General features: G+C 42.4%; 1 long non-coding RNA gene across 3 annotated transcripts in view; it reads left to right on the top strand.

The window, feature by feature from the left end:
• Positions 1–17,666, top strand: part of LOC134340746 (uncharacterized) — a 95,756-nt gene that overhangs the window by 39,521 nt on the left and 38,569 nt on the right. The window contains exon 3 of one of the 3 annotated variants that reach the window (XR_010016627.1): positions 8,814–9,324. The exons of the other annotated variants lie outside the window; for them this stretch is intronic. This is a non-coding gene — a long non-coding RNA (uncharacterized LOC134340746). Of the gene's footprint in view, positions 1–8,813; positions 9,325–17,666 lie in introns of those variants that run through there. 3 annotated transcript variants of the gene reach the window in all.

Genomic DNA, 17,666 nt, shown 5'->3' with positions numbered 1-17,666 from the left:
GCCTTACCGCAGTTCCGGCACACCTTGGGTTGCCTGGCGTAAACCAGGAAGCCCCGGTTCCCTCCAATTGTGAACGCTGACGATAGGTGGATGACACAGCCACTGGTGTCCACCCTCAGCTTCACCCTGACCTGCCTTTTACTTGTCCATACTCCCGGACTGTCCTTGACGTTCTCACACTTGCCCACGCTCTCCACATATCACGCTGGGAATATGAGGATGCCAACGACTGGTACATAGGGGTTGAATATTTGTACCATAACTGTTCAAGAGGGGCTGCGGTTTTAGTAGCGACAGCGGCACCTCGCTCCCCTTCTCACTGAAGGAGTCATGTAACTTCTGCCACCCCGCGGCATGCCCGAAGGTGACGTCGTCGTAACCGGCGAAATCCTGGACACAGTAAAGATCGTCCACCTTGAAGCCACGGCAATCTGGTAGCACCTTGTGAATGAAGGTCTCCCTACTGAAATTGTTGCCTTCTTTCAAATCTCAAACGCTTAGTCTGACCGTTTCCTTGACCCCAGCCCCACGAATCGAAGCGCTGGTCTCTCCAGCCTTCCTCTTCTCTGATGCGCTTGTCGCTCCAGCCATCCTTCCATCCATCGCCGCTGCACAGGGAGAAAGGGCCAGATTTCAGAGCCAATGCCCTCCACATTCCACCCCGTGTCAGCCCGAGGCTGCTCCCCTGCCAACGCTCTCTGTGTGCTGAAAAGACCACCGGTGATTAGAGCGTTCCGGTAAAGAACGCTTGATCTTCGCTCTTCATCACCGTCTCTCCCCTGCCAGGTTTGCTCCTGGAAGTTTTCTTCTTGGCGCCGGATATCACGTGTCAGAATGGATATCCAGAAAAAAACTACACAGAGTGATGTGACAAGGATTCAGTGTCCATCATCAGAGACACCCCCATAGATTACAACTACACAAGTTGGTAGACCGCCGAACGGGGTGGACTCGGAGCGAGAGTCCGAAGGGCAGCGATGATCGGAGGAAGTCGCTGTTGAATGATCAACTTATCCGTGAGTTCCAACTTTACGCAACAGACTGTTTAATAAGATTGGGCCCTTGTTTTCTTTTTTTTTCATTTCTTTCCTAACCGTATAGTCTTGGCGGAACAGGATTTTGGCGAATGTGGGGATGACTTGCAGTGGACTGCAAGCTTGAGAATGTAGATATTAAGAAAGAGGATGTGCTGGAGCTTCAGGAAAGCGTCAAATTGAATAAGTCACCGGGACCAGACGGGATGTACCCCAAGCGAATGTGGGAAGCAAGGGTGGAGATTGCTGAACCTCTGGCAATGATTTTTGCATTATCAGTGAGGACAGGAGAGGCTCCGGGGGATTGGAGAGTTGCGGATGTTGCTCCCTTATTCAAGAAAGGGAGTAGAGATATCTTAGGAAATTATAGGCCAGTGATTCTTACTTCAGTGGTTGGTAAGTTGATGGAGAAGATCCTGAGAGGCAGGATTTGTGAACATTTGGAGAGGCATAATATGATTAGGAATAGTCAGCATGGCTCTGTCAAAAACAGGTCGTGCCTTATGAGCCTGATTGAATTTTTTGAGGATGTGACTAAGCACATTGAAGAAGGTAGAGCCATAGTTGTAGTGTATATGGATTTTAGCAAGCCATTTGGTAAGATACCCCAAGCAAGGCTTATTGAGAAAGTAAGGAGGCATGGGATCCAAGGGGACGTTGCTTTGTGTATCCAGAACTGGCTTTCCCACAGAAGGCAAAGAGTGGTTGTAGACGGGTCATATTTTGCATGGAGGCCGGTGACCAGTGGTGTGCCTCAGGGATCTGTTCTGGGACCCCTACTCTTTGTGATTTTTATAAATGATCTGGATGAGGAAGTGGAGGGATGGGTTAGTAAATTTGCTGACGACACAAAGGTTGGGTGTGTTGTGGATGGTGTGGAGAGCTGTCAGAAGTTACAACAGAACATTGATAGGATGCAAAACTGGGCTGAGAAATGGCAGATGGAGTTCAACCCAGATAAGTGTGAGATGGTTCATTTTGGTAGGTCAAATATGATGGCAGAATATAGCATTAATGGCAAGACTCTTGGCGGTGTGGAGGATCAGAGGGGTCTTGGGGTCCGAGTCCATAGAACACTCAAAGCTGCTATGCAGGTTGACTCTGTGGTTACGAAGGTATACGGTGCATTGGCCTTCATCAATGGTGGGATTGAGTTTAAGAGCCGAGAGATAATGTTGCAGCTCCTTAGGACCCTGCTCAGACCCCACTTGGAGTACTGCCCAATTCTGGTCACCTCACTATAGGAAGGATGTGGAAACAATAGAAAGGGTGTAGAGGAGATTTACAAGGATGTTGCCTGGATTGGAGGGCATGCCTTGTGTGAATAGATTGAGTGAACTCAGCCTTTTCTCCTTGGAGCGACCGAGGATGAGTGGTGGCTGATAGAAGTGTACAAGATAATCAGAAGCATTGATTGTGTGGATAGTCAGAGGCTTTTCCCCAGGGCTGAACTGGCTAGCATGAGAGGGCATAGTTTTAAGGTGCTTGGAAGCAGGTACAGAGGAGATGGCAGGGGTAAGTTTTTCTATGCAGAGAGTGGTGAGTGCATGGAATGGGCTGCTGGCAGAGGTGGTGGAGGCGGAAACAAAACGGTCTTTTAAGAGATTCCTGGGTAGGTACGTGGAGCTTAGAAAAATAGAGGGCTATGGGTAACCCTAGGTAATTTCTACGGTAGGGACATGTTCGGCACAGCTTTGTGGGCTGAAGGGCCTGTATTGTGTTGTAGATTTTCTCTGTTTCTATGTGTCAGTGTTCCTATCGCTGTCTCTCCCTCCCTCAACCATACAGGTAAAATATCATCAACACGTTATCTACGGGGGAGGCAAAAGAACTGATGCAACATGACAGTGGTTTGCAAGCTTTAAATATATTTAATACGTTTTGGAAAGAGATACAGTTACAAAAAGCATGAGGTTAAGGACTAAACTTTCCACTCAGTAGATTAGTAAGTTATAAAATGATTTCTTCTCAAACTTAAGCAGCGTCGTATCATGTCCAAGGCGAAAGAGGCTGGAGCGTAAGTGGACAGGGGCATCAGTGCACTGCAGAGGCGTTGCATTGCCTAGAAATGGCTGAAGCGGTTTTTCTGCAGATCATTGCCAACGTGGACTATTACCGCCTGCAAGATGAAAAGTGAAAGTTTACTTTGAACTTTGAAAAATTTTCTATCAAAGTATGTACAGTACTGTGCCAAATTCTTAGGGACAGACACACACACACACACAAACATATATATAAATAGCATGCCAAAGACTTTTGTACAGTACTGTAGTAATTTTATGGATTACACTGTACTGTTGCTGCAAAAAAATACAAATTTCATTATGTATGTGAGTGATGATCAACCTGATTCTGATGTGGATCTGTATTGTGGACTGGGAGAGGGGGAATCATGGTTGGGAATAGGGGAAGGGAGAGGCAGTGAGTGGGAAAAGGGGAAGGGAGAGACATCTGTAATGATCAATAAACCAAATGTTTGGAATTAAATGACCTTGCCTGGTGTCTCAGGGCTGGGTGTGTCTGCAACCATGCCATCCAAGTGCACTGGCACTCCTCCTCTGCCACCTGTCCCACACTCCTCCCGCAGTGCTCCACCCTCGCCATTCCCAACATTCTTTGCTCCTGCCAGATTTACAAACTCGCACTCCGCTCCATGCTGACAAATACAGTGCCGTGTGCAAAAGTCTCAGGCACCCTAGCTGGATAGATATGTAATGTTCGGCTCGATCAACTCACGTCCGTCTAGGGGAACTGCTGTAGGCCCTACCAAACTGTGTACTCACGTTTGCGTAGATGCTACATAATGCACCCCGATACAAGCCCACACCGTAAAATACCAGACAATACACAATGTACAGTTAAGTGATTGCACTTTGTAACTCTTTTTGGTGGTGTGGTTAGTGGACACAAAAAAACAAAGGTGCCACTCAGTAAATTTGTCAGTTTTATGCACCAAACTAAATTGTTGGAGCTCACACCTCCCCGATCCGTCCACGAACGACCTCCGAACCTCCAACAACCTCTGAACCGTTGAATTCCGGTATCCACTATCCAAGGCCTGCTGACCGCTCCTGCACTCGTCCGTCCTCTTCACTCGCCTTGAGCAGGTACACAAATTGGGTATGACATATATATGTGCTGTACTTTTCTATGACTCTGTAAAGCTCCTTTCCCACTCTGCCACTCACCTCTCCACTCATACATTCAGACAGGCCGCCAGTCCTTAGCCCCAAAACCTTATGTTTCTATCCTGCATCCCAGATAAAACAACCCTCTAGAAATCGTGGATGCATTGATAATTATTTTTCAATGTTCTATAGATTCAGGATCAGTTCCTGAGGACTGGAGGGTAGCTAATGTTATCCCACATTTTAAGAAAGGAGGGAGAGAGAAAACAGGGAATTATAGACCAGTTAGCCTGACATCAGTGGTGGGAAAGATGCTGGAGTCAATTATAAAGGATGAAATAGCAGCATATTTGGATAGCAGTAATAGGATCAGTCTGAGTGATCATGCTTGCCTAATCTTCTGGAATTTTTTGAGGATGTGACTATGAAAATAGACAAGGGAGAGCCAGAGGATGCAGTGTACCTGGACTTTCAGAAAGCCTTTGATAAGGTCCCACATCGGAGATTAGTGGGCAAAATCAGAGCACATGATATTGGGGGTAGGGTTCTGACAGGGATAGAAGATTGGTTGGCAGACAGAAAACAAAGAGTAGGGATTAACGGGTCCCTTTCAGAATGGCAGACGGTGACTAGTGGGGTACCGCAAGGCTCGGTGCTGGGACCGCAGCTATTTACAATATACATTAATGATTTAGATGAAGGGATTAAAAGTAACATCAGAAAATTTGCAGATGACACAAAGCTGGGTGGCAGTGTGAAATGTGCTGAGGATGTTGAGATAATGCAGGATGACCTGGACAGGTTGAGTGAGCGGGCAGATGCATGGCAGATGCAGTTTAATGTGGATAAATGTGAGGTTATCCACTTTGGTGGCAAGAACAGGAAGGCAGATTACTATTTGAATGGTGTCAAGTTAGGAAAAAAGGAAGTAGAACAAGATCTAGGTGTCCTTGTTCATCAGTCACTGAAAGTAAGCATGCAGGTACAGCAGGCAATGAAGAAAGCTAATGGCATGTTGGCCTTCATAGCAAGGGGAGTTGAGCATAGGAGCAAAGAGGTCCTTCTGCAGTTGTACAGGGCCCTGGTGAGACCACACCTGGAGTATTGTGTCCAGTTTTGGTCCTCCAAATTTGAGGAAGGACATTATTGCTATTGAGGGAGTGCAGCGGAGGTTCACAAGGTTAATTCCCGGGATGGCGGGACTATCATATGTTGAAATATTGGAGCAACTGGGCTTGTATACACTGGAATTTATAAGGACGTAGGGGGATCTGATTGAAACGTATAAGATTATTAAGGGATTGGACACGCTAGAGGCAGGAAACATGTTTCCGACATTGGGGGAGTACAGAAGCAGAGGCCACAATTTGAGAATGAGGGGTAGGCCATTTAGAACGGAGTTGAGGAAAAACTTTTTCACCCAGAGAGTTGTGGATCTGTGAAATGCTCTGCCTCAGAAGGCAGTGGAGGCCAATTCTCTGGATACTTTCAAGAAAGAGTTAGATAGAGGAGATATGCGGAGAAGGCAGGAATGGGGTACTGATTGTGGATGATCAAGTGGATGGCCACTTTTCAACATAATTGTATAAGGGCTAAGAGAGTTGTAAGAGTGAGCCTGAAGGCTTTGTGTGTCAATGCAAGGAGCATTTGTAACAAGGTGGATGAATTAAAAGTGCAGATTGTTATTATTGAATATGATATAGTTGGGACCACAGAGACATGGCTCCAGGGTGACCAAGGATGGGAGCTCAACATTCAGGGATATTCAATATTCAGGAGGGATAGACATGAAAGGAAAGGAGGTGGGGTAGCATTGCTGGTGAGAGAGGAGAGTAAAGCAATAGAAAGGAAGGACATTAGCCGGGAGGATGTGGAATCAATATGGGTAGAGCTGTATAACACTAAGGGGCAGAAAACACTGGTGGGAGTTGTGTACAGGCCACCTAACAGTAGTAGTGAGGTTGGGGATGGTATTAAACAGGAAATTAGAAATGTGTGCAATAAAGGAACAGCAGTTATAATGGGTGAATTCAATCTACATATAGATTGGGTGAACCAAATTGGTAAGGGTGCTGAGGAAGAGGATTTCTTGGAATGTATGCGGGATGGTTTTTTGAACCAACATGTCGAGGAACCAACTACAGAGCAGGCTATTCTAGACTGGGTATTGAGCAATGAGGAAGGGTTAATTAGCAATCTTGTTGTGAGAGGCCCCTTGGGTAAGAGTGACCATAATATGGTGGAATTCTTCATTAATATGGAGAGTGACATAGTTAATTCAGAAACAAAGGTCCTGAACTTAAAGAAGGGTAACTTTGAAGGTATGAGACGTGAATTAGCTAAGATAGACTGGCAAATGACATTTAAAGGATTGACGGTGGATATGCAATGGCAATTATTTAAAGATCGCATGGATGAACTACAACAATTGTTCATCCCAGTTTGGCAAAAGAATAAATCAAGGAAGGTAGTGCACCTGTGGCTGACAAGGGAAATTAGGGATAGTATCAATTCCAAAGAAGAAGCATACAAATTAACCAGAAAAAGTGGCTCACCTGAGGACTAGGAGAAATTCAGAGTCCAGCAGAGGAGGACAAAGGGCTTAATTAGGAAGGGGAAAAAGATTATGAGAGAAAACTGACAGAGAACATAAAAACTGACTGTAAATGCTTTTATAGATATGTGAAAAGAAAAAGATTGGTTAAGACAAATGTAGGTCCCCTACAGGCAGAAACAGGTGAATTGATTATGGGGAGCAAGGACATGGCAGACCAATTGAATAACTACTTTGGTTCTGTCTTCACTAAGGAGGACATAAATAATCTTCCAGAAATAGTTGGGGACCGAGGGTCCAGTGAGATGGAGGAACTGAGGGAAATACATGTTAGTAGGGAAGTGGTGTTAGGTAAATTGAAGGGATTGAAGGCAGATAAATCCCCAGGGCCAGATGGTCTGCATCCCAGAGTGCTGAAGGAAGTAGCCCAAGAAATAGTGGATGCATTAGTGATAATTTTTCAAAACTCTTTAAATTCTGGATTAGTTCCTGAGGATTAGAGGGTGGCTAATGTAACTCCACTTTTTGAAAAAGGACGGAGAGAGAAACCGGGGAATTATAGACCGGTTAGCCTAACATCGGTGGTGGGGAAAATGCTAGAGTCAGTTATCAAAGATGTGATAACAGCACATTTGGAAAGCGGTGAAATCATCGGACAAAGTCAGCATGGATTTGTGAAAGGAAAATCATGTCTGACGAATCTCATAGAATTTTTTGAGGATGTAACTGGTAGAGTGGATAGGGGAGAACCAGTGGATGTGGTATATTTGGATTTTCAAAAGGCTTTTGACAAGGTCCCACACAGGAGATTAGTGTGCAAACTTAAAGCACACGGTATTTGGGGGTAAGGTATTGATGTGGAGAGAGAATTGGTTGGCAGACAGGAAGCAAAGAGTGGGAATAAACGGGACCTTTTAAGAATGGCAGGCAGTGACTAGTGGGGTACCGCAAGGCTCAGTGCTGGGACCCCAGTTGTTTACAATATATATTAATGACTTAGATGAGGGAATTAAATGCAGCAGCTCCAAGTTTGTGGATGACACGAAGCTGGGCGGCAGGGTTAGCTGTGAGGAGGGTGCTAAGGGGATGCAGGGTGACTTGGATAGGTTAGGTGAGTGGGCAAATTCATGGCAGATGCAAGTTAATGTGGATAAATGTGAGGTTATCCACTTTGGTGGCAAGAAGAGGAAAACAGATTATTATCTGAATGATGGCCGATTCGGAAGAGGGGAGGTGCAGTGAGACCTGGGTGTTCTTATACACCAGTCATTGAAAGTGGGCATGCGGGTACAGCAGGCGGTGAAAAAGGCGAATGGTATGCTGGCATTCATAGCAAAAGGATTCGAGTACAGAAGCAGGGAGGTACTTACTGCAGTTGTACAAGGCCTTGGTGAGACCACACCTGGAGTATTGTGTGCAGTTTTGGTCCCCTAATCTGAGGAAAGACATCCTTGCCATAGAGGGAGTACAAAGAAGGTTCAGCAGATTGATTCCTGGGATGGCAGGACTTTCATATGATGAAAGACTGGATCAACTAGGCTTATACTCGTTGGAATTTAGAAGATTGAGGGGGGATCTTATTGAAACGTATAAAATCCTAAAGGGATTGGACAGGCTAGATGCAGGAAGATGGTTCCCGATGTTGGGGAAGTCCAGAACGAGGGGTCACAGTTTGAGGATAAAGGGGAAGCCTTTTCGGACTGAGATGAGGAAAAACTTCTTCACACAGAGAGTGGTGAATCTGTGGAATTCTCTGCCACAGGAGACAGTTAAGGCCAGTTCATTGGCTATATCTAAGAGGGAGTTAGATATGGCCCTTGTGGCTAAAGGGATCAGAGGGTATGGAGGGAAGGCTGGTACAGGGTTCTGAGTTGGATGATCAGCCATGATCACAGTGAATGGCAGTGCTGGCTCGAAGGGCCGAATAGCCTACTCCTGCACCTATTGTCTATTGTCTATAACCCAAACTTGTCCAGCCTTTATAAACTTCCCTCAGCCTCCTGCACTACAGATAAAATAACCCAATTGGAGAGGAGAAGATGGCGCGACACAGCGCGCAGCGGCCACTCCGGTGATGAATATCTGTTATCTGTCAAGTAGGGTGCCGTGCACAATTCTGATTTGATGGAGGCAGATGTGAGAGCACGGAGGAACATCTGGTGAAACTTTTGAAATGCCTGTTTTGCTGCCTCTGCTACTGTGTGATCTGAAATCTCCAGAGGGGAAGGCCCCGAATCCTCGGCTTTGCTCATTGCTCGGCGGCCGGGGCGGGGTCGAAGCTCTTGGCAGAGATGTTGCTCAGTGTCGGTCGGCTGGTCGGAGGCTCGAAGTTTTCGGACGGACTCAGAGTCGGCTGTGGTCAGGTGCTTCCAGGGTGCTGCATCAGCAAGTTTGCGGCGCTGGAGGCTCATGGTAGGGAGAGTTTCTCCCTTCTACTGTCTGCGTGAGATGTTGGGGCTATCGGGACTTTGAGACTTTTCTTAACCATGCCCATGGTCTGCTCTTTATCAAATTACGGTATTGCTTTGTACTGTTGTAACTATATGTTATAATTATATGGTTTGTGTCCGTTTTAGTCTTGGTCTGTCCTGTGTTTCTGTGATATGATACTGGAGGAACATTGTATCATTTCTTAATGCATGCATTTCTAAATGACAATAAACGTGGACTGAGTGTCCTCATAATCTAATCTCTTAATCTAATCTTGTCCAACGTTTGTAAACTTTCCTCGGCCTCCTGCACTCCCAAGAAAAATATCCCAATCTTGTCCAACCTCAATGTAGAGACCTCTCAGTCAGGCAGCATCCTGGCCAACCTTTTCTGCATCCTCTCTGAAGTGAGTCTCAGACCAAAGGGCACAGCCTCAAAATAGAGAGACGTGCATTTTCAACGGATATGAGAAAGAATTTCTCAGCTAGTCTTTTTTTTTAATATAATTTTTATTGAGTTTTCAAAAAGAATACATGAAAAGATAAAATCTACCCTCCCCCCTCCCCTTAACCCTCCCCCCCATATATATAGTCCTACCTAAAAAGAAAAAAAAGAGAGAAAAAAGAAAAGAAGAGAAAAAAGAAAAGAACCGCCTGGATGTTGGAAGGTTTCCACATGCTCCATGGGATTCAAAATAAATTTGGTATAATTATTCGTTACTTTCCCCAAGGGACCAAGGTCTTTATCGGAGCACTTAAATATGCCATCCTATCTTTTGTAAATAAGGGCGCCAAATATTCAAAAATGTTACATATTTATCTCTTAAATTATAAGTAATTTTTTCGAGTGGAATAGAACTAGCCATTTCATTATTCCAACGATCCATACTTAAATACGAATCAGAATTCCAAGTAACTGCTATAGTCTTAGCTACTGCCAATGCAATTTTTATAAATTCTTTCTGATATTTATTCAATTTAAGTTTCAGTTTTATCCCTTCAATATCACCTAATAGAAATAATACAGGGTTATGTGGAAGTTGAGTTCCAGTAATTTGTTCCAATAAGACTCTTAAATTTATCCAAAAGGGTTGAATTTTAAAACAAGACCAAGTAGAATGTAAATAAGTACCAATTTCTTGATTACACCGAAAGCATCTTGACATTTTACCTTTCCAAAGAAATTTTCTCACACATTTATTTAACTCTTGAAAAAATTTCTGTGGCAATTGTATTGGTAATGTTTGAAACAAATACTGTAATCTAGGAAATATATTCATTTTTACAACATTGACTCTACCTACTAATGTTATTGGTAGTATCATCCATTTGTCAAAATCTTCTTGAATTTTTTTCAACAGTGGTAAATAATTAAATTTATATAAATTCTTTACATCATTATCAAGTCTTATACCTAAATACTTTATACCATTTACCGGCCATCTAAATTGGGTTACTAATCGACATTGACGATAGTCTCCTTTAGTAAGAGGTAAAATTTCACTTTTATCCCAATTTATTTTGTAACCTGATACCTTCCCATATTCATCCAATCTAGAAGATAGTTTATGTAACGAATGTTGTGGGTTTGTTAAATAGATCAAAACATCATCGGCAAAAAGATTAATTTTATATTCCTCCTGATTAACTCTAAAACCCATAATATCTGGATCAATTCTGATTAGTTCTGCTAATGGCTCTATCGCCAGTACAAATAAAGCAGGTGATAATGGACAACCTTGTCTAGTTGACCTTTTTAACTGAAATGGTGTTGAAATTTGAGAATTTGTCACTACTTTAGCTTTAGGGTTAGATTTAAAGTTTTAATCCAATTTATAAAAGATGTTTCTAACCCATATTTTTCTAATACTTTAAATAAAAAATCCCATTCTAATCTATCAAATGCTTTTTCTGCATCCAAAGCTACTACTATACTCTTCTCATCCCTTTTTTGTGCCAAATGAATTATACTGAGTAGCCAGGTTACATTATCTGCCAATTGTCTATTTTTAATAAATCCTGTTTGATCCATATGTATTAATTTTGGTAAATATTTAGATAATCTATTTGATAAAATTTTTGCTATTATTTTATAATCCGTATTCAATAAAGAAATAGGCCTGTATGATGTTGGTTTCATAGGGTCTCTGTCTTTTTTTGGCAATACTATTACAATCGCTGTTGAAAAAGATTCTGGAAGTTTATGTATTTTTTCTGCTTGACGTATTAGTTCCATAAAAAGAGGAAATAATAAATCTTTAAATTTTTTTTATAAAATTCAGGTGGAAAACCATCTTCTCCTGGAGATTTATTACTTTGGAGTGATCCTAAAGCTTCTTCAACTTCTTTTAATGTAAAAGGCATATCTAATCCCTTCTGTTCTTCCAAATTCAATTTTGGAAGAGAAATTTGTGATAAAAACCTTTCGATCTCATTAACATCATTTTGGGATTCTGATTGATATAATTCAGAATAGAAATTTTTAAAAGATTCATTTATTTCAAGAGGTTTATAAGATATTTTATTTGCCCTTGTTCTAATTGCATTTATTGTTTTGGAAGCTTGTTCTGTTTTCAACTGCCAGGCAAGAATTTTATGTGCTCTCTCACCTAACTCATAATACCTTTGTTTAGTTCTTATAATTGCTTTTTCCGTTCTATATGTCTGAAGCGTATTATATTGTAACTTCTTATTAACAAGTTGTCTTCGTTTTGCTTCTGACATATATCTTTGAGATTCTTTTTCTATTTTTGTAATCTCTTTTTCCAATTGATCTAGTTCTGCCATATATTCTTTCTTAATTTTAGACGTATAACTTATTATCTGGCCCCTAAAGTATGCTTTCATCGCATCCCATAATATAAATTTATCATCCACTGAATGAAAATCTGTATCCAAAAAAAAATGAATCTGCTTTTTCATAAAATCACAGAAATCTTGACGTTTTAATAATGTTGAATTAAATCTCCATCTATAAGCCACTTCTTCCTTATCAGCCATTATTATTGTCATTAATAAAGGGGAATGATCTGATAATATTCTTGCTTTATATTCCATATTTTTCACTCTGTGTTGAATATACATTGATAATAGAAACAAATCTATCCTTGAGTAAGTTTTATGTGTATGGGAGTAGAACGAATAGTCTCTTTCTTTAGGATTGATTCTTCTCCATATATCAATCAAATTTAAATCCTTCATCAATGATAAAGTTAAATTTACTACCTTCGATTTTATAACAGCCTTGGTTGATCTATCTAAGACTGGGTCTAAGCAAAAATTAAAGTCTCCTCCAATTAATATTTTTTCATGTGCATCCGCCAAATTCAGAAAAGCTTCTTGTATGAATTTTGCATCATTTTCGTTTGGTGCATAAATATTCATAAAAGTCCATAATTCAGAAAAAAGTTGACAATGTATAATCACATATCTCCCCGCAGAATCAGTTATTACATTTTGTATTCTAATTGGTAACATTTTATTGATCAAAATTGCTACTCCCCTCGCTTTTGAATTAAATGAAGCCGCAACAACACTTCCCACCCAATCTCTCTTTAGTTTCTGATGTTCTGTTTCTGTTAGGTGCGTTTCCTGTAAAAAAGCTAAATCTATCTTCATTTTTTTAATATGTGTTAAGATTCTTTTTCTTTTCACTGGTCCATTAAGCCCATTAACATTAAAACTCAAAAAATTCAATAAATTAGTCATTATTCTTAACAAAGTTACTCCAATCTAAAACATTACTTATCTTCTCAACTGTCATAGTTCCTTGGGGAATCTCTTTAAACTTCACCATGTTGCTATGTGTTTCCCTCCCAACCTTCCAGGCAAAAAGAAAAGAAAAGATAGAAAGAATACGAAAAAAGAAAAAACAAAATACCCCCCCACTAATGTTGTGAATGAAAAGATACACAACACTACCCCGCTCCATTTTACGGGTCGTGGCAAAAGCCACGCTTGCACACATGATTAGCGTAGCAATCGATCAGTGCTTCTTCCAGCTCCCCCGCAACAAAAAAAAATTATATATATATATAGGCAAAATTAATGTTACTATTCCCAACTAATATTCCTCCAGTTTTAACCTTTCTTACCCCCCTCGTATAATTAATGATATATTTATACATTCATCCAGCTTCAAAAATCCAACAAGTCCATTCTTTAACCCAGTCTTCATCTTCAATCTATCTCGCTGCTCTGGATTTGTTCTTGTATCTGGTGAATATTCAGAGAATCTCGCAAACTGCTCTGCTTTCTGGTAGTCATCAAAAAATATTTTTTCTCCACCAGGCAAAAAAATCTTCAAGGTTGCAGGGTAACGCAGTATAAATTGATAACCATGATCCCATAGGGTTTTTTCACTGGATTAAATTTCTTCCTTCTCTTCAAAAGTTCATAATTTATATCAGGGTAGAAAAAAACTTTGATCCCTTTAATTATCAATGGCCCTTTTCTATCCTTAGCAGCTCGAGCAGCTGCCTGTAGAATCCTTTCCTTGTCTTGAAATCTTAAGAATTTTATTAAAATCGATCGTGGATATTGGTCATCTTTTGGTTTTGGTCTTAGAGCTCTATGTGCCTGCTCAATTTCAATTGGTCGAACCTCCTCTTCCATTTGCAAAACATCCGGGATCCATTTTTGAAAAAATTCTATTGGATTTTCTCCCTCCGTACCTTCTTTAAGACCAACAATTTTAATATTATTACGTCTACTGAAATTTTCCAACATGTCCACTTTCTCCAAGAGTCGATTTCTTTCCGAGTTCCAGACAAGCAAATCATTTTCTGTTTTTTCCACTCTATCATTCATATGCCCCATTGCTCTTTCCATCTTTTGAAGCTTCTTATCCATTTTGTCCTGTCTTTCCATAACTTTATTATAGCACATCTTCGTATCTCTAAGCTCTTCTCTTACTTTTCTTAGTTCAGCCGTTAATTGCAATATAGCCTCTCTTATGTCTCTATCATCTCCTTTACTTCCAATCGCTTCCAATTCTTCCTCCTCTTCTTCATCTGTATTCTCTGCAGAATCCAATTCTGACTCTGAGTCATTTTCAATTGCAGTGGCTGACGGTTCTTGTAGTTTGCGTTGTGTCGATTTGCGCATGCGCTCTTCTTTGCACATGCGCATTTCGGGTGCCTTCTTCGAAGAACCCGTTACCACCGCCATTGCTCCCTGTTCTACCGAAGGAGATCCAACCTGAGTCCAAGGCTCCATCGTTGCAGTAGGCCCTGTTTCCTTCCCCTCTCGCAGCTGCTTCGCAACAGCAGACTTCTTTTGTTGCGGTTTAGGAGGCATATCGTAAAGTAGTCTTACAAAGTTTATAAATAGTTTTCAGAAAATATTTATTAACTTCATTTTGTTTAAACGGTACTTTACTAATTTGTTGCGGGACAGCTGGATTTACACGTCTCAATCCCACGTCATCACGTGACGCCCCCCTCAGCTAGTCTTGTAGGGATTCCCATTCTGTGGTCGGCGGATCCGTTGGTTAATGGTAGGGGTCAATGGTATAAAATAGGTTGGTAACTCCCAAGCTACAGCTAGAGTGGTGAATCAGTGGAGTTTGTTGCCACAGACAGCTGTGGAGGCTAAGCCCCTGTCTATGGTCTAGTTACCCGTCCTCAAAATCCAACCAAATGTCCCCACACCTGTGTAAGTCAGTCCCTGGACCACTTTCTCCCCTATAGGAGAATCGTGGGAGAGTTCAAGACCTCAGAGTACAAGGACGTCCCCTTAGAACAGAGATGAGGAGGAATTTCTTTGGCCAGAAGGTGGTGATCATGTGGAATTCATTGCCACAGATGCCTGTGGAGGACAAACCACTGGCGGAGGCTGATAAGTTCTTGATTAGTCAGAGCGTCAAAGGGTATCGGGAGAAAGCTGGAGAGTGGGATAGATCAGCCATGATGGAATGGCGGAGCAGACTCGATGAGCCAAATGCCCTAATTCTGCTCCTGTGTTCTTATGGTCCTGCAGTCTTAGCCTCCATATCCTTCCTGCAATAGGGTGACCAGACTGCAACAACACCCGAAATGGAGGCTGACTAAAGCTTTATACAGCTGTGAAATGTCGTCTTTACTCGGGTACTGAGTGTACAACCAAGAAGGCAAAGACTTCTCTATACCCTCTTGACCACCCTACCTATCTGCATGGCCATTTGCAGGGAGTTATGAACTTGGACCCCTAGCTTTCCTTTCTACATCACAGATCCATTCCCTCTGTACATTGTTCAGCACTCCTTCATTCACTGCTTTTAGTCAGGAGACATGGCTGAATTATACTTGCTGCTGATTGCGGAGACTTATTTTAAATTAACTCTCTTTTGTTGCTGTCAATTTAACTGGAGGCCACAAGTCCCACCAGGCCATCTCTTTGCCCAGCAAGTCTCACCACGCCATCCCTGTACCTAACAAGTCCCACCACACCTTCTCTTTGCCAATCGAGTTCCACCGCACCATCTCGTTGCCAAACAAGTCCCACCACACCATCTCGTTGCCAAACAAGTCCCACCACACCATCTCTTTGCCCAACAAGTGCCACCACACCTTCTCTTTGCCTAAAAAGTCCCACCACACCTTCTCTTTGCCTAACAAGTCCCACCACACCATCTCTTTGCCTCACAAGTCTCACCTTGCCATCTCTTTTCCTAATTTGTTGACTATTGAATGAGAACTTGCCTTTGACACCATAATTTTTTAAGCATGTGAGGGATGCAGTCCTTATAACAATCATGTGGGTACTTTTGCCTTCGGGCGATGATGGGAGATTGGTCAGCCATATCTTATATGCTCCATCCACATCACCGGAGAGCTGTACGATACAGACGTGAGAGGGGAGGGGAGGCGGCAGTGGCAGGGAGGCAGTAGAGGGGGGAGTGGGAGAGAGGACTCAGAGGGGGGAGTGGGAGGGGTGTTGGGGGGAGTGAAAGGGGGGATTGGGAGGTGTGTGTTGGAGGGCACGCATGGGGGATTGGGAGCGGGGGAGTGCAAGAGCAGAGTGGCAGGGGAGTGGGAGGCGTATTGGGAGAGGAGAGTGGGGGTGAGTGGGAAGAGGAAGCAACAGAGGAAGTGACAGGGTGAGTGGGAGGGGGCAAGGGTGGGGACATGGGAGGAGAGACTGGTAATGGTCATTTAATATCTCTTTCCATTAGGTGTTAACTTAATGGACCCTTGCAACTTGGGTGTATGTTCAACAAAGATTGCTAAGATGAGATATGTTGAGGTTTTTTTTTTAAAACATATCTCATCTTCAGACCAATGTGCATTAATGGAAGAGTTTATAGAAAGTCCACGCCAGGCAAAATCCTCCCCACCATTCAGTACACTTAACTGCCACAAGAAGACAGCGTCCAACATCAAGGGGCCCCAACATCTACACCCATGCTCTCTGCTCATTGGACAAAGAGGTCCAAGCAGCCTGGGGTCCCACACCATCAGGTTCAGGAACAGTAATTACCCCTCAACCATCAGCATGGATACCTTCGCTCACCTCCACCCTCAACTCATTCTACAACCCTATGGACTCTTTTCCAACTTGGCATAATCCATCTTCTTTTGTGCATTGGTTGTTTGTCAGTCTTTGTTATTTATAGTCTTTCACAAATTCTATTGTACTTGCAAGAAAACAAATTTCAAGGTCATATCGTATATGTACCTTGATAATAAATTTACTTTGAACTTTAACCTTTGATGTAATAGAGATGGGAAAGTGGTGCTAAGTGTCATTGACGCAGTTCAAAGTACATTTATTATCAAAGTAGGTATACGACATCCAATCCTGAGAATCGTCTCCTTACAGGCAGCCACAGAACAACGAAACATAAAAGAACCCATTAAAAAAGTGAAGACTGCCAGACTCCCAATGGGCAGAAACAAAATTAAATCGTGCCAACGATAAAAGTAAGCAAATAACTTTCAGAACTGAAGTTGACAGAAGTGAGTTCACTGACACGAAGCCAGTCGTCACTGCAGCCTGTTCGTTGCAGGCCACGGCCTCAGTTCAGCACACTGCTCAGTAAACATTGGCGAGCAGCGAGCTGAATACCAGCCTGTTCGTCACCTCCTGACCTTTTCAAACTGGCCCGGCACTTAAATCGTACAAATCTCAGGTCGTTCCTCGCTCTCGGGACCTGGGCTCTGCCGGTTCGATGCACTCTCGGCTCTGTGCCTGAGACCACATAACACTGTATGTTTCGATGTACTGTACATGTGACAAGTAAGGCTAATCTTTAATCTTTGAATAATTTATACACACACACACTTTATGGTTCAGAGACCATACAGATTTTGGTTCACAATGCTGTCGCTTGCTTCTACTGTTTGCATGATCTGTGTTTTTTCTCTTTCTCCGCGCATCGGGTGTTGGCCTTTAGTTTCAATTGGGTTCTTTTGGATTTCTTCCTTTGCAACTGCTGACAAGCAAGGAGATCTCAGGGTTGTATAATTTACATATTCTTTGATAATAAGTATACTTTGAAACTTCGAAACACACACACGCATGAACAGAGCCCCACTCCATT

This window comes from Mobula hypostoma, chromosome X2 (genome assembly GCF_963921235.1).
Source record: "Mobula hypostoma chromosome X2, sMobHyp1.1, whole genome shotgun sequence".
Taxonomy (NCBI): domain Eukaryota; kingdom Metazoa; phylum Chordata; class Chondrichthyes; order Myliobatiformes; family Myliobatidae; genus Mobula; species Mobula hypostoma.
This window is presented reverse-complemented; position numbering and strand designations above follow the sequence as displayed.